The sequence below is a fragment of the Camellia sinensis genome, unplaced genomic scaffold, assembly GCF_055761805.1.
Source record: "Camellia sinensis isolate YWXY unplaced genomic scaffold, ASM5576180v1 Unanchor10, whole genome shotgun sequence".
NCBI classification, from domain to species: domain Eukaryota; kingdom Viridiplantae; phylum Streptophyta; class Magnoliopsida; order Ericales; family Theaceae; genus Camellia; species Camellia sinensis.
Genome location: NW_028128988.1, coordinates 6,380,569 through 6,399,486, shown reverse-complemented (window position 1 = coordinate 6,399,486; position 18,918 = coordinate 6,380,569).

Below are 18,918 nucleotides of genomic sequence, written 5' to 3'. Positions count from 1 at the left end.
AAATAAAGAAGTTATACAAACGGTATGTAGAACAACATACTTCAAACGGCCTTGGGCCCAATTCATATTTTTATTTATGTCAAACTGGCCTTTGGCCCATTCATTTATTCGTATCAAACTGGCCTTTGGCCCATTCATTTATTCATGTCAAAACGGCCTCTGGCCCATTCATTCATGTCAAAACGGCCTCTGGCCCATTCATTTGGCATAGCAACATTGTCCACCGATCGAATCAACGAACTTATAAAGCTTACATAGAAGTAAGTAATTTGGACAACAACATATTTCAGGTATCTTTGTTAAGATATTACTCACAGTGATCGGTTGGTTGGTTTGCCCTGGAGCTCGACCCTACACATTCCATGAACACAAAAGGGTCACAAACAATTCAATCCGTTCTAAATTCACATTTTCCTCTTTAGGTTTCATTCTTATCTCTTTAACTCAATTATAATGCTCAATGCATGCCTAAGAGTACTTAGAAGTGAAAGATGACGAAAAACGAAACTCAGAATGCCTTTTCAAAATTTCAGAAAACAGGGTCCCCGCTCGAGCGTGGACTTCTCCGCTCGAGCGGACCCATGAGGTCTGCAAAAGTGCTGGATGCATCAAAATTACGCTCGAGCGTGAAATATGGTGCTCAAGCTGAAGGTCTGTCTACGTAGCTCCCCGCTTGAGCGTGAACTTTTCTGTTCGAGCGGACATCCAAGTCTGCAAAAATACTGGGAGCATGAAATTCACGCTCGAGTGACGGTTTCCCCGCTCGAGCGGACATCAAATTTTCTGGATTTTCCAGAACATGTTCTTAAGCTCCAATTTGACATTCAATGGTTCTAGATGCATGCTTTTGGCTCAAACTTCACATAATCATATACCAACATGGTACCAACACCAAATTACAACACAATGGAGCTCAATTTCACAAATTAATCACATGCATGTCCCAGTCTGCACCAAATTCACTTTCAACATAACAATTTCATGCATTCAAGCTCATACTTCTCATGAATGGTACATGTATGTGAGATATAACTTCCCATTTCAACTCAAATTGTACAAATGGTGGTCACAAGCATGGATTCTAGCCACAATTCTACATGGATCATATTTTTCATGCTCAACTATACAAATTCATGGCAATTATACACATGCATGCACTCCATGACTTCAAACTCAACAAAACCAACTCAATACATGTTCTTTATCATCATTCAACTTTGAATTCACAAATTTCAAACTAAAATCCATGAGTCAAGAGTTGATTACTCACCTAGGAGCCTTAATTCTCACAATGGTGGTTAAATCTTGCACCTAGCCTTCCCAATTCACAAATCTTGAGCCAAAATACACAAAGGTGCCTCCTCTCTCTCTCAAGGTCGGCTCTCTCTTTCTTTAGAGAGTTGATTTCAGGCAAAATCATATTAAAGAGAGGAATTAAACATAATAAGGCCTTTTATATGGCCCCACTCAAACACATTATTTTAATACCAATTAATTGAGCACTAGGACACTAATTTAATCTGATTAATTTGATCCGAATCAATTTTCAATTAAATTTCACCGTGGGCTCTAAAAATTACGCTAATCACAATGGCGTAATCAATTTCGGGTTCCGTGGCCGATAAGGCTTTCAATTTAATTTCCAAAGCAGACAATCAAACATATATTCCTGTGGTGAACAGATAGAAATTCAAAACCACATATTTTCACATAATGGCACACAAAATCATATCAAACACATAATCATATTCATGTTAAGGACCAATTAGCATATTACAGAACAAGGATATTACAGTTTTCATGTAAGTTTTAGTATTATTATTGTATTATATGTGTTTAGCACCTCTACAGCTTCCTATATCTCTCAACTGCTTCATTTTTTTACAGGATGATTCTAAAAGGGAAAGATCAGCAAAGGGTCGATACAATGTGTAACTGCCCCTTGGCCTGATTATTGAGCTCTCTACTTGCAGAGTTGCCTAGCTGTGACAAGTACTAGATCGTGTTACTGTTTCCATAGGTGCTCATATCTACTGCAATTTAATTGGAAGATTTTGCGAGTGTAATATGCAACACAATTTCATTTTCCAAGTCCCTGAATCAACCCTTAATGCCATTGAAAAAATTTATAGCCAAAACTTCTCTCGTGTAACAAAATCATCCCTTTGGCAGCACATGGTAAAAAAATTACAGCATAGTCAGGTTTAACAAAGATTAATAACTCTACTAAAAATAAGAATTAATCTGAAAACCTATTCAGCATTTTTACCCAGGATTCAACATTACTCACTTCAATCCTCTTCACTAGATGCCAAAGATTCTCTCATCTCTACTCCAACAGGTGAGCTTTACCATGGTGATAACTAAGATTTACTACACTATGTATTAAACTACATTTTCACAGCATTAGAAGTAACTGTCTTGCCTCACATGTACCACTTAAAGTGACCAAACTACAAATTAAGCAATACAAAAGCATAAACATACAAGATTGCACCCTGCTTTTTGATGCCTTTCTCTAATAAATTTACTTGTCAAAAAACAAAAATGAATCATGGGAAGAGAAAAGCAGAATCATGAGGAGAGAAAGTAAAACAGATAACAGAAAGTAAAAGTTTTCTAGAAAAATATAACCTTTTATTTTAACTAAACTAGTAAAATAAGTTTTTACCAATAAATAATAAAAATGGTGATAATGTATTATATTAAAATTTCTAATAAACTTTATTTATATGGTTAAAGTTTGTATAATACAGTGCTTTAGAACCTTTTAAGCATCTAACACCAATCTGTTAAAATATCAATACTAACAAGCACAACAGTGTTCTATGAAACAATTTACATCTGTCATAAAAGCAAAAAATTACTTTAACTAGTATAGAAGATGCAACAATGACATACATGACCTCGTGAGATCATCTTTTATTATTCCCTTCCTACTTACTGAAGCAAAAGCAACTAAGTAATAAAAGATGCAACAATGACATACAAATTCTAGAAGTTTATTGACGCTCAAGAGATCAGAGGTTTTTATGGCCTGCTCTGAATTATGTTTGGCTTGAGTTTCAAATGACTCTGGAAGAGCTTCATCATCTATTGTAAAAATTGGACCAGCCTGCACATTGAAAATGAGAATAATCAAATCTCAACAGTCAATTTCAAATAGTAAAAGATCGAAGGTGATTACCTCATCCATATGTAAAATAAGTTGAGAGAGAGTTGAGAGAGTGATATTGAAAGAGAACTTTCTGTTGTTGAATCTATCATCAGAAACCAAATAGAGGCTCCATAATATAGGAGCTGGATACAAAACATCGTTATGATATAAATTACTATAATAAAGAAAAGTAGGCCGAAAGAAGGTGGGCGGCCGAAAGCAGGGACAAGCCGAAAGCTAAAGCTATTATATACATACTATAATATATTCCTATTATATACATACTATAAGATAGTAACATATTATATTAATAAGTATATTAATATGTTAACAGCCCCCCGCAAACTTAAGGAGGATCAACCAACTGGAGTTTGGAGACAAGTTCAACGAAGCGGCCAGGAGAATGAGCTTTGGTGAAGATATCAGCAGGTTGATCAGCAGAGGAGATTGGATGGAGATAGACAGTACCACGAGTGACGTGTTGACGAATAAAATGACAGTCAATCTCAATGTGCTTGGTGCGATCATGAAAAACATCATTGTGAGCTATTTGAAGAGCACTGTGATTGTCACAAAAGAGGGCAGTAGTGCCAGAGGGGGAAACACCCATGTCAGCAAGAAGCCAACGAAGCCAGAGAAGCTCCTGAGTAGTATCAGCAAGAGCACGATATTCGGCCTCGGTACTAGAGCGAGTAGTAAGAGATTGTTTCTTGCTATGCCAAGAAATAAGAGAATCACCCAAGAAAAAGCAGAACCCGGTAGTAGAGCGCCGGTCAGTAGGATCCCCAGCCCAATCAGCATCGAAAAAAGCACGAAGCTGGAGAGAGGAGCGGGCGGAATAATGAAGTCCATGAAACAAGGTACCTTTGAGATAACGAAGGATACGGACTAATGCAGCATAGTGAAGGGTACGAGGAGCTGACATAAACTGGCTGACAATATGAACGGCATAGGCAATATCAGGACGAGTAACAGTGAGATAGACAAGGCTGCCAACCAGCTGACGATATAGGGTAGCATCAGAGAGAAGAGTGCCATCAAGAGGTGTAAGACGACTTTGAGGCTCCAGGGGAGTGGAGGCAGTCTTGCAATCCGTAAGACCAGCGCGGGTGAGAAGATCAGAGGTATACTTAGCCTGAGAGAGAAAAGACCCCGTGGAATCATGGAAGATTTCAAGACCCAAGAAATAGCTGAGAGGACCAAGATCTTTCATCTCGAAATGATGGCTAAGAAACTGTTTAAGGCATAGAATACCATCAAGATCATCACCGGTGATAATCATATCATCCACATAAAGAAGAAGCAAGGTGGTCCCGTGAGCAGTGTTCCGGATAAAAAGAGCAGTATCATAAGAACTGGAGGTGAAACCACAGTCATGAACAGTAGAGCTGAACTTGGCAAACCAAGCGCGCGGAGCTTGTTTGAGACCATATAAAGCACGCTGAAGTTTGCAGACTTTATGAGGTGGATAAGTAGATCCAAGGGGTGGTTGCATGTAGACCTCCTCAAGAAGAACATCATTAAGGAAAGCATTTTTCACGTCCATTTGATAAAGATCCCAGTGTCGAGTGGTAGCAACCGCAATCAGGCTGCGAACAGAGGTGAGACGAGCAACAGGAGCAAAGGTCTCCTCATAGTCAATACCATATTCTTGGTTGAAGCCTTTGGCAACAAGGCGGGCTTTGTAGCGCTCAATAGATCCATCAGAACAAGTTTTGATTTTGTAGACCCATTTGCAACCAATGGCAGTCTTGCTAGGAGGAAGATCAACAATGTCCCAAGTGTGAGTTTTGTCTAAAGCCTGTAATTCATCAGTCATAGCTTGCTGCCAAAGAGGATTAGAGCGAGCCTCACGATAGGAGGTCGGTTCATAAGTAGAAAAAGCAGTAGAACCAACAATAAAGTCACGAAGACGAGTAGAAGGTTGGGTTACCCGGTGTGGTCGAGTAGAGGCAGGAGGAGCCAGAGGGAGAGACTCACCAGGAGGGGAGGATCCTGAGGGAGCAAGAGCAGGACCAGCAGAGGGAGCAGGTGCATGGACAGACCAGTAGGCAAGGCAGGCTCGAGAGATGCTGGTAGGGGCGGTGGAGTAAGCTCATCAGAGAACTCGAGAGAGGCTGGCAAGGGCGGTGGGGTAAGCGCATCAGAGGTAGGCAAGGCAGGCTCGAGAGAGGCTGGTAGGGGCGGTGGAGTAAGCTCATCAGAGAACAGATCAGTGGAAGGGTCAGAAAAAAACAGAGAGGATGAGGGAACGGACAAACGGAAGAGAGAGAGAGAGAGGAAAACATTTTGTGTTCCCAAAAGACTACATGACGAGAGATACGAAGTCGCTGGGAGAGAGGATCCCAACAACGATACCCCTTGTGTTCAATACCATACCCTAAGAAGCAACAAAGGCGAGAACGTGGTTCAAGTTTGGTACGTTCATGAGGTTGGAGAAGAACAAAACAGGCAGATCCAAAGACCCGAAGGTTGGTGTAAGGGGGACGGGTGCCATGCAGACGCTCATAAGGAGTGTGATTATGAATGACAGGTGTAGGGATACAATTGATAGTGTAAGCAGCAGTGAGAGCTGCCTCTCCCAAAAAATGTTCCGGACAAGAGGAAGACAGAAGGAGAGCTCGAGTAGTGTCAAGGATATGTCGATGTTTCCGTTCAGCACGTCCATTTTGTTGAGACGTACCGGGACAGGAACGATGAAGTTGAGTACCATGACGCTGAAGAAAGGAAAGAAAGTCAAAATCTTTATATTCCATGGCATTGTCGAAGCGAAAAAGCTTAATATTTTTAGAAAATTGTGTTTTAACCATTGCAGCAAAATTGTAATAAAGTTGTTTGAGCTCAGAGCGATTTTTCATAAGAAACAACCATGTAAAACGGGAAAAATCATCTATAAAAACAACAAAATAGCGTGCGCCTCCCATAGTAGGAGTAGGAGAGGGTCCCCAAATATCAGAATGAATGAGATCAAATGGTGCAAGAGAAACAGAGGCACTTTTATTAAATGACAAGGCAGGTTGTTTGGCAAGTTGACAGGACACACAATCTAAAACATCAGAACTTACATGACCTAAATGACCACTGGAAATTAAAGATTTTAAACGACCAACAGAAAGATGGCCTAAACGACAATGCCAAAGCTGAAAAGGAGATAAAAGAGGAGCAGTGGTAGCAGTGGTAGGAGCTGTGATCTGAGAGGAATCGGGAACATGAAGATGGATGAGTTCGTAGAGACGTCCATGCTTACGGCCTATCCCAAGAGTTTGCCCCGTCCGAAGGTCCTGCACCAAACAACCAGTACGGGAAAAGGTAACAGTTAGACCATGCTCACATAATTGACTAATGGAGATAAGATTTAAAGTAAGAGCAGGCATAAGATAGACATGGGATAAAGATAAGTGAGAGGTTGAAACAGAACCAACATGACTTACAGACAGAAGAGACCCATCAGCAGTATGGATAGAAGGAACATGAGGAGTAGAAGAGAGAGGAGTAAAAATAATAGGGTCAAAGGTCATGTAATTACAACAAGCAGAGTCAAAGTACCAAGAAGAGTTACCTGCGGTGACAGATAAAGCAGTAGATGGAGGAGTACCGAAATTCTGCCAAAAGTGTTGAAACATGGCTTCGACATCGGTTTGAGAGAAGACTGGAGTGGAAGGGTCTATAGGAACAGAGGAAGGTAAATCCTCTGAGGCAGCAGCAGCAGTGCGTTGAGCAGGCATTGGTTTAAACGGAGTCCCAGAACGGTGAGAGTGGCTGCGAGAAAAATGCCCGGTGGAAGGACCATTGCGAGAGGCACGGGCGGGATTACGGAAACAATCTTGCTGGAGATGACCAGGGCCAGTCTTATTGCAAAACCGACAAAGACGAACTGGACAATTAACCAGAAGATGAGTTAACGGAAGATTGCGGTTGTGACAGTAATTGCAGGCATTGGACTTCTGTGGTGAAGGTGGGGAAGGAGAACTTCGAATCTGGGGAGTGGCAAGAACAGATTCCGCAGGGTGCAGATGGAGAGTACCAAATCTGGTTTCCTCTGACAGGAGTTCAGAAATTGCTTGCTCAAGAGTGGGTAAAGGAGTGCGATGAAGGAGAGATGCGCGTACTGGCTCAAATCAGGGAGTGGGGGCCATGAGAAACTGAACCAAGCGTTGTTGGTCACGGTAAGTAGTAAACAAGGCAGCATCCTAAGTACAATCCCATGGAGGTTCAGAAAGAGCAAGCTGATCCCAAACATAATACATTTGGGAGAGGAAATCATTAATGTTCTGAGTTGTTTCTTGGCGCATACGGTGAAGATGACTCAGAAGCTGATATTGGTGAGCAAGGCCAGTAGTCTGATAGCGTTCTTGTAAAAAATCCCAGATGGCTTTGGCAGGAGAGGAAGCAGAGTCAAGTTGGAACCGACCAAACTGAAGGCTGATAGATGTAATGGAAGTATTGCGAAACCAAGTGATGATCTGATAGTTTTTACTATCCCAATCTTCCAATCGGTCGACATATTTGGCGGCGGAGTCCGTGGCAGCGGAATCCGTGGTCCCTTGAACGGGTTTGCACACATCCCCAGTGATGATGCGCCAAAGTTTCTTTCCTTTGAGGAAACCAGACATAGCTTGTGCCCATAGGACATAATTAGTCCCGTCAAGAATAACGGAAATAGGGTGGTTAGAGGAGTCCAGGCGATCCATGAGAGAAAAATAGCACAATTGAGGTAGAATCTGAAAAAACCGAGGTTACCAGTGAATTCAGATGGTCAAAATCAGTCAAAAAAAGAGTGAACGGACCAAAAATATGACCAGAAAGGCAAAAAATGGAAAAAGTCAACGATTGGTCAAACAAGATGATGCAGGGCTGATGTCACAGGCGCGGCGCACGTTAGCATAGAGTGGCGCAGCGCACGTTAGCAGGTGAGAAACACGCGGCGCACGGAAGCAGCCAGGGCTGACGTCGGCTAACGTCAGAAACACGCGGTTCATGTTAGCAGATGAGGCTGTGGCGCACAATAGCACCGGACAGTGTAAGAGGCGCGTAGAGCGCGTCTGAAACGAGGCAGCGCGTTGCCTAATGTTCTGGCGGCGCGTGGAGGCGCGTGAGACCTCCGATGATGATGAATCTGGTGGCGTTGGCTTCATCGTGAAGAGACGAAGGGGCGGGTGTTGTCCAATCTGTTTATTAGGTAAGGACGAGGTACGCAGCAATCTGCCAAGAAAAAAAATGTGATGCAGAGACTTAGGAGAAACACCTGTGCTCTGATACCATGTAAAATAAGTTGAGAGAGAGTTGAGAGAGTGATATTGAAAGAGAACTTTCTGTTGTTGAATCTATCATCAGAAACCAAATAGAGGCTCCATAATATAGGAGCTGGATATAAAACATCGTTATGATATAAATTACTATAATAAAGAAAAGTAGGCCGAAAGAAGGTGGGCGGCCGAAAGCAGGGACAAGCCGAAAGCTAAAGCTATTATATACATACTATAATATATTCCTATTATATACATACTATAAGATAGTAACATATTATATTAATAAGTATATTAATATGTTAACAGAATTTAGCCCGTTTGCAGGACCAGTGTCACGAACCAGAATCGCATGTTGATCGGAGCTCATCTCAAGCACCTTTCCCACAGAAACCTACTGATCACTCTCTGATGAATTTCAGTGCCACAGATTGTTCAAAATTCAGTAAACTACAACTATTCAATAGTCTGTTTGGTTAAATATTTTGTCCCAAGTCCACTAATATCTCATCTGATAAAAACAAAATTATGAATTTAAAATTAAAGAGAGCATACCCAGATGGGCAGCACTGTTGTTTCTCTAGAATTTTGTAAACACGCAACACACACAGAACAAGAGACAAAGAGAGAACAAAAGAACGAGATAAAGAAACTCACCACGCCGAAGAACCACCATGATAACACCTATTGAGATCACCGCCGCTAGATCGTTGCCTTTGCAAATCCGACGGAGATCGCTACCTTCGCTGCTGTATGAGAATGAGAATTAAAACCATGATTATTTCTTGATAGATTAAGTAAAAGTGTACTTGAATATAACTAGGTTTTACTTAGTATTATCATAAACAATTACAAAAATTTAAACCAAACATAACCTTAGTTTTTGAAGCTAAATGCATTCTTCAGGGTTTTCTATCTCAAGTAATTCTAATCACTGCTAGATAGTATTGGGACAAATATAACTAGAAAATATGTAACAACATGCAAGAAAGTAATGGATACAAAGAATTTACTGGGTAAAGCCATGCAGGCACAACACTCAGGACCAATTTACTGGGTAAGGCCCAAAAAAATCTAATTTAAAACCTCCATATTCTTTCATTTAATATAAATAAATAAACAATCACAAACAAAAATAAAGAACATGTTTAAAGATATGAAATGAAATACCTTCAACCAGATAAATGCAGAGTAGACTTCTCTTGTTTATGCAATGGGGTGATCTGCACAAGAGAAGAGGATGTGAAATGAAGAACATGTTTGTAGATATATATCTGAAAAGCAGAATCCCATGTCTAAGAAGCCAAAAAAAACAAACCTTAAGTCAGAGAAATGCAGAGTAGGCAACAAATCTTCTTATCTCATATAATAAACTAGTCTACATGTCAAGAGACAATTTTTGGGGGGACTACCCATCCGATGAAAACAAATCAAATCTTCAAAATCCCCAAATATAAAATAAAAAATCAACATAACAGTGATATTGAAAAGGTTCAAGAACAATAATCAACAAAATCCTCATAGTACATGAAAACCAAAGTGTCCTATTCTGAAAAACCAGAACAAAAGGTTGAAGAACAAAAGTTTGTAAATATCCAGGACAATCAATCAAAAGGTTTATAATATAACAAGTTAAAAGTACCCCTACCTCAAAATAGTAGCTAAGAGTTGAAGACCCGACAAGAATTCGATCAAAACACGATCAAATTGGTGAGAATCTAGAATCCAACTCGCTCTTCACTTTTCTTGAAAATCTTTAGCAGAAACCTAAGAAAATCAAGTGTTTTTAGGGTTAGGATTCAGAAATGGATATTAGAGAGAGAAAAGAGTTGGAAAAGTGAGAAAAAATAGTGTTTGATAGACTTTTGAGTGAGCTATCCTAACCAGACCGCTCGAGCGAACTTTTCACCGCTTAAGTGGTAAACGCAAAGTTCCAAAAGTTTTGTAGAGCTACATTGAAAATAGTGAGAGTCTGGATTCTACGCTCGAGTGACCACTTCATCACTCGAGCAGTCTCGCCTGCAAACAGGCAAGATACTGGAAGCTTCGCATCTATACTTGAGCGACCGAATGACCGCTCGAGTGGTCACCCAAAACAAACTGTTACAACATACCCTCCTTAAAGAATTTTGTCTCCAAAATTTCATAATTCCTACCAGATAATTCCAACAATTCCCAAGGAAGGTGAATACTACATTAACAATAACTCCAATCATCACAACAACTAGTTGAAAATCAAAACCAAATCAAAACGCCCATCATGACACAAAAGTTCAAGTCTTTAAGGAAATCAACATTTTTACATGACTTCGTTCCATAAATCAAGATGTACAAAGTGATGAACACAATCATCTAACAAGATTACACATTGGCCCGGATACTTTTCTCGGACCTCGGCTTCTCGTTCCCAAGTAGCTTCTTCCACTCTATGATAGTGCCACAATACCTTTACTAAAAGAATAGTCATACCACTCAAAATTTGTTCTCGGGAGTCTAGGATCTTCACAGGTCTCTCCTCGTATGAAGAGTTTTCATCCACTTCTAGGATCGTCCAATCTAAAATGTGGGAAGGGTCGGGTTCATACTTGCGAAGCATAGAAATATGAAACACATCGTGTATCCCGAATAATTGTGGTAGTAAGGCAAGGCGATAGACTACTTTTCCCCCCCATTCGATGATATCAAAGGGACCGACGAATCTAGGTGGCAACTTCCCACTTCGCCTAAATTTCATCAAACCTTTCCTAGGCAATATTTTCAAAAACACATGATCGCCCACTTCAAATGATAGAGGTCTTCTTCTTCAGTCAACATTACTTTTCTGTCGACTTTGGGCCATAATTAATCTCTTCCAAATTTGGGCTACTTTCTCGGTGGTCTCATGAACCAATTCTGGCCCAAGCATAGGTGAATCCCCCACCTCAGTCCAACACACCGTTGACCTATATGGACGCCCATACGAGGCTTCAAAAGGTGCCATCCCAATGCTAGCTTGAAAGCTATTATTATAGGCGAACTCCACTAAAGGCAAGTGTCTCTTCCAAGAACCCTTGAAGTCTAATATGCAAGCTCTCAACATATCTTTCAAGATTTAGATAATGCACTCAGACTGTCCGTCAGTTTAAGGGTGGTAGGCGGTGCTAAAGGTCAACTAAGTGGCCATGATAGTTTGTAAACTTTGCCACAACCGTGCCATAAAGCGAGGGTCTCTGTTTAATAAAATGCTCACTAGAACTCCACGAAGTCGAACAATTTCCCTAACATAAAGTTCAGTTAAGTAATCAACCAAATCGCCTATACACATAGCGAGAAAATGAGCCGACTTAGTCAAGTGATCAATAACAACCCAAACCATGTCATTACCTCTCTGTGTTCTAGGAAGACCTGAAACAAAATGCATAGTGATGTACTCCCACTTCCACTCAGCTATAGGCAAGAGTTGTCACAACGCCAAGCTTTTGGTGCTCTGCTTTGACTTGTTGACAATTTAGACAAATGGACACAAACAGGGCCACGTCTCGCTTTATACCTCTCCATCAAAATTGACGGCTAAGGTCACGATACATTTTTGTACCTCCCGAATGTAATGTAAGGCATGAGTGATGAAATTCTTGGAGTACTTCGTCTCTATAGAATTCCGATACAAAAAGGTGGTCTACATACCACATGCTCGGGTCAAAATGTACTCTCAACCTTTTTCCTCCTTTCTTTGTGAGATTTTCTCTCAAATTGCCTTTATTTCTAAATTGCCCTGTTGTGCTTTTGTAACTCATGTGAGAAGTGTGGGTTGCACAAGCACTGAGAACAAAGTGGTTTGCCTAAGAGACTCGCCAAACTGCAAGTCAAATTCGCCTAGATCACCCAACATCTCTCACTCTCTTATGGCCAAACTAGCAACAGTACTCACAGACCTCCTACTCAAGGCGTCGGCCACCACATTAACCTTCCCCAAATGGTAATGTAATTCAAAATCATAATCTTCCATGAATTCCATCCATCTCCTCTGACGCAGGTTCAAATCTTTTTGTGAAAACAGGTACTTGAGACTTTTATGATCTGAAAACACATCAAATTTCTCCCCATAGAGATAATGCCTCCAAAGTTTTAAAGCAAAAATTACAGTGGCCAATTCAAGGTCATAAGTTGGGTAGTTCTTCTCATGAGTCTTTAATTGACGTGAACCATATGCCACCACCTTACCCTCTTACATCAAAACACATCCCAAACCTTCCCTAGAAGCATCACAATATACGGTGTAACCCAACCCTCTCTCCGGAATGATTAAGATTAGTGCAGAGGTCAATCTAACTTTTAATTCTAAGAATGATTTTTCACAAGACTCACTTTAAACAAATTTTACTCCTTTTCTAGTTAGTTTAGTCAATGGTGATGCTAGGGTAGAAAAGTCTTTCACAAACCATCTATAAGACCAAGACCCAAAAAGCTACGAATCTTGAAGGTGTTCTTAGGTCATTCCCAATTCTACATTGCCTCAGATTTTGAAGAACCTACAATAACCCCTTCCCTGGAGACAACGTGACCCAAAAACATCACTTCAGAAAGCCAAAACTCACATTTTTTATACTTAGCATACAATCGGTGTTCCCTAAGCAGCTGCAAGACAGTGCAAAGGTGCTCTTCATACTCCTCCTAGGAAGGTGAACAGTTAAGAATGTCGTCCAAAAATACCACTACAAATTTATCGAGATAATCTCGAAAGACTCGATTTATTAAGTCCATAAAAGTGATAGGGGCATTGGTTAAACCAAATGGCATTACAAGAAATTCATATTGGCCATACCGAGTATAAAAGGCCGTCTTCGAAATATCTTCCTCCATCACACATAATTGATGATAACCCGATCTTAGATCTATCTTTGAGAAACATTGGGAACCCTTAAGTTGATCTAAAAGATCGTCTATCCAAGGCAATAGATACTTATTTTTAACCGTGACCCTATTCAGCTTGCAGTAGTCGATGCATAACTATAACGAACCATTCTTCTTCTTGGCAAAAAGTGACGATGTTCTCCATGGCAAGGTACTAGGGCATATGAAACCATTGTCTAATAACTCTTGCAATTGTTCCTTCAAAACAAGTAATTCTACTGGTGCAAACCTGTAGGGTGACATGGAAATGGGTGTCGTACCAAGTACTGATTCTATAGAAAACTCAACCTCGCGGTGAGGTGGTAATTCGATGAGATCCTTAGGAAAAACATCTGAATACTCACAAACCACTCTAGGAAATACCTCTGAACTATACTACCCCCATCATCCACAATAGTTGTAAGAAGAAAACTAAGTTTGCCCCAATTTTGAGGGTCATACGACGGCTGCAACCCACTATTGGTTCCATCCCCTTGAAAGTAAAAACAATCCCCACCCCTTGTGCACACAATAACTCTTCCACGGTAACAATCTATGATGGCACGATAGGAAGACAACCAATCCATACCAAAGATGACGTCAAAACCCAACATATCTAATAACACAAGATTGAAGGGAGGTCGGCTATCAGCGACTTCAATCACACACCCACGACATCCCTGATTTAAGACAACATAACCCCCAATTGGTGACTTTACCATAAGTGAAGATTGTAGTCATTCGATCTTTAAGCCCAACATGGATGCAAATGCGGATGCTATGAATGAATGTGATGCTCTGGTATCTATTAACACATTGGCCTAAGTATTATAAATAAGATATATACCTCTTATCACCAATGATCTAGAAGATTTCTCAAAAGCAGTGATAGCATAAACTCGTCCTTGTGGTCTCTGCTCACTCAGATCACCCCTCGGAATGTTGGTCAGTTGCACTGACTGTGCAGATGTGGCCCCTTGTACCACCCTAGATACCTATCCAGACTGAACTGGCTGATAATTTTGTCTCTAACCCTAGCCTGCTTGATGACCGCCAGACTACCAGTACCCCGAAGCAACCCCCATTCCAGCTAACTGTGGGCAAGACCTCTTCATATGCCCCGATTTCCCACAATGGTAACATGCCGGCGACTAACCTCTAACTTGGGATTGGCTCTGAAAACAAGCCGTTTGCTGATAATTGAAATTCTACTTACACTCCGATTAAGGGTGTTCATGGATCCGAATTACCTAACAAATCCGAACCAAACCGTCTAAACCGACCCAATATGGGTGGTTTCGAGAATCTCACGGTCAGTAGCGGTTTGAATTTAGAAAATTTGTTCAAAGTTCGGTCTGATATAAAGCTCTGCATACAAGAATTCATTTAAACTGATCCGACCGACCTATTATTACACAAACCACACCTGCAACTTTACATTTAAAACAGTGAGTTATGTTTCCAAAGTTTGACTGTGGTTCCAAGATTTACTTTCCCAAGACAAGCTTTTATCACTTTATTCTGAATATTCAGACTTCATTTTGTACCTATCCACTCTCTCTAACCTTTTTGTCTTTCTTCTCTTTTATTTCTCTCTCTCTCTCAACTCAACCTTTCATATCCCTTTCTCTCCCTTTTAAGTTTCAACCCCAGCTTCTCGTCCTTTCATATCTCTCTCTCTCTCTCTCTCTCTCTCTCTCTCTCTCTCTCTCTCTCTCTCTCCTCCCCCATTTTTCTCTTTCAATTTATTTATATGTATAAGTGCAGTGGGTTATACAATAGATAGTGGAGTCTTTGATCTAAGCCATCATGTCCATTTCTATCTCTCTCCCCCTCTCATCTAGCTTCTTCTTCTTCTCTCTCAAATTTGAGATATACCACACCCAAAACCCATAAGCCACTGAATCCTTTCTCTCTCTTACAGTTTCATTTCCCTTTCTCTCTCTCTAATCTACCAATCAAACCCAAAAGCCATCATCATCTTCGAGTCTTCGATCTACCGAAATTGAAACCCTTCTGGTAGAAGGTCAAGAATCGTACACGGCGATGATGTATAGTAGAGATGACGTTGACATAGTGCCATGGCAAAAAGATTAATATCTTCTCTCTATTTTTAATTTTTATTTCATTCTTTCTTGTATGTGTGAGAGAGAGTTTGTTATCTCTGAGATTTGTATAATATGCTATTGTGATTGTGTTATGTTCCATATATGTATGTTTCTGTGATTTATGTGAGAAAGAAAGGGACAAAAGCCATGGAATTGAAGCAATGAATAGAAGATTAGCCGACCGAAAATCACCCACCAAACCGAGCTCCCGATGTGCACGATTTTGAGCAATATTTGGGTCGAAATCGGATGACCACTTCTGTACCGACGAGGTCGGTTCGAGTGACGGTTCAGTGGTAAAACCGACGCGACTCGACCCATTAATAGCCCTAACTCCGATGCATTATGGCCCTTCTGGCCACACCTAAAACAAGTAATGCAGCTAGGACCCACATTTCTCGAACTCCTCATAGAAACTGACCCCGAAAACTTGGTCTATTGGGGCAAAGACTAGAAGGAAGAGGAAGAAGAAGAACCCCTAGACTTCTTAGAAGATCCTGTGTCACCCTGAGATTCCGCATAACCCGACCTCTTATGTTTCAACCTAGATTTCTCAGCTTCTAACAGGATCTCTACATGAGCGGCGACCTCAACCAACCTATCATAGTCTCTGAACATATGCCCATCACTTTCATCAAGATCTTGGACCTCAATCTCTTTTCAAACTCCAAGCATCAACACTCCTCAGTCACTACAAGCTCGGGTGCAAAGCGTGCCAAATTGGTAAAAGTGGCCTCAAATTTTGCCACCGGTCTATTACGCTGTCTAAGTTCCTCGAACTATTTCCTTAACCTCTTCATAACCATGAGAGGAAAAAACTTCTCTTGGAAGGCATGGGTGAATGCCTCCCAAGTGTGCTCGACCCTAATCTTAACAGATTTCCACCACTGCTTAGCCTTCCCTTTGAGTTGATAAGCCACCAACGCTACTCGAAGCTCTCCGTCACGGATGTCCAAGATCTCAAAGGACTTAACAATTTGCTCTAGCCATTCATCAGCTTTCATGGGATTGGGCTTGCCACTAAACTCGGCAAGGTTGGAGCGAAAGAATTCTTTCTTCAAAAATGAGGTTCGAATTTCTCCATCAATTGTCCTTGTCACTTGCTCGGCTTGGAGTATGTCCATAGACTCTCAAAGAGCCCTGACCATTTCTCGGGCTAGTACCCCCACCACATCTTAGGTCGGAGGAGCAGCCACATTTTTTTGTCCTAACCTTTTTTCTTAAGGAGAAAGATTATGTTGGGTCGAAATGCCCCGACCACCCCTGCGAGGTCTACCACGGCCTCTACCACGTCCAAACATCTTACATAAGAGTAAAAGAGAATGGAATTAACTCATAATTCATGCACCCACATGCCAACTCACGCGTCACACTCGAATAGTCACAACCCTTTCCATATATTCATTAAGCATAAGGCAATCCACATAAGCACATAAAAACATAGAGCACATACGGATCATTCTCCTAAGATACCAACTCATTCCACAACACTCAAGGACTTCCAAGTGTAACAAGCATTGATCAAGTGCCTTTCCATAGAGACTTCGATAAGTGTGATAGACGTAAACCGTATCTTAGAAACTTGACACCATACCCACATAATCACATAAGCAAATAAACATATAAAGTACTAACATCCCAACCCAACATGACAACCCATAGTGGCATAATCCACATAGCACAAGCTCTAGGTATTCAAACTTATTTAGCTCTGATACCAAATTATAACACTCTGGGAGAAATGCCATCTTACATCATGTTTACGTGGGTTTACGCAAGATTGAATAGTGAAAGAGAAAATAAATCCATAATAATTATAAAATAAATCCAAGACTACCTCTTCTCCATTAAACTATTCCAATAATCAAATCATAGTTTATTTACATCTAACAACAAAAAAAAAAATAGTTCAAAAGACAGGAGGTAATGTAAAGAAATAGCCAAAAAGGCAAATATCTTCTCAAGGAGTGTCCTTGAATACACAACAAAAATGGAATTTTAAATTTTCATACAAAAATTAGCTCGAGGCTTTAACATAAAACATCAAAGGAAAGCTTTCGTGCCCCCATCCAAAATCTTTTCCCAATTCAATCATTTAGGCAGCACGTCAACCTCGTTTCCTGAAAGGTGGTTAGTTTGGGGTGAGCCAGTGCTCAGTAAGAAATACATTTAATAAGTTATATAAACAATTGAGATGCATATGATCATGCCATGCACTAGTTAAAATGAAATTCACATTTTCTCATTTAAAATCCAAAAATGTTCCATGCATGATTTTCTTTCAAAGTCTCATCTACAACCATGGATGGTAAATCCGCTATGACATCCCAAGCAAGAGCTGCAAAACGATACCTACATATATAGATTTATATACCGAGAATATTCCCACATTTGCTGACTCTAATAATGATAGGGCGATGGGCACCCAAAACTTTTCCCTTTCCACTTTCGCCGATTCCTGAAACAGCGTGTTTGTGGACACCCAAAATCAAGTTTTTCCACATTTTTCGACACTATAAACGGCAGGCTCGTGGACACCCAAAATCAAGTTTTTCCACATTTTTTGACACTATAAACGGCAGGCTCGTGGACACCCAAAAGCCTTTCCCACATTCATCCAACGATATACGCATATAGGGTAATTGGGAACAATGACTCCCCGTGCAAGTACCATATACAACACACAACCCATTAATAAGAATATTCATCACATGAAAAATTATGGTGCTTATGATGCATGAATTTTTAAATAAATTTTTCCTAAGGTTGGTTCAATCCACAAAAGAAACATTAATACCAATATTCATCACATAATAAGTTCTTCAATTCCACAATTTCATCATCTCTCAATCTCAAGGATTTCTTTTCACAATTTATCATAAGTCCACATCTCTATGCCAAAATACTCTTAATACACCCAATTTCATTTTTCAAGAATCAATAGAACAAAATTCCCTTTACCAAGTCAATTGGAAAACTAGGGTTTTAATAAAATTTGGGGCTTTCCTCCCATTTGCATATAGAAAGTCAATATTTATCCTCAATGTAAAGATTCAACAAGAAACTTTTACAATCTTTCTTAAAATTGTTAGATACAAGCTCCCATTAGTTAAACAACCCACTATATTGAACAAAAACATCTCATACATTATTACACCTAAGAAATTACCATATATATATATATATATATATATATATCTCATATCAAGAATACAACAAGTTAAAAGTACCCCTACCTCGAAATAGTAGCTAAGAGTTGAAGACCCAACAAGAATTTGACCAAAACACGATTCAATCGGTGAGAATCTAGAATCCAACTTGGTCTTCACTTTTTTTGAAGGATTTAAGGTGAATCTTTAGCAAAAACTCGAGGAAATCAAGTGTTTTTAGGGTTAGGGTTTGGAAATGGGTATTAGAGAGAGAAAAGAGTTAGAAAAAATGAGAAAAAAGAGTGTCTGATCGAATTTTGAGTGAGTTGTCCCAACCAAACTGCTCGAGCGGCAAACACAAGATTCTAGATGTTTTGCAGAGCTACAAT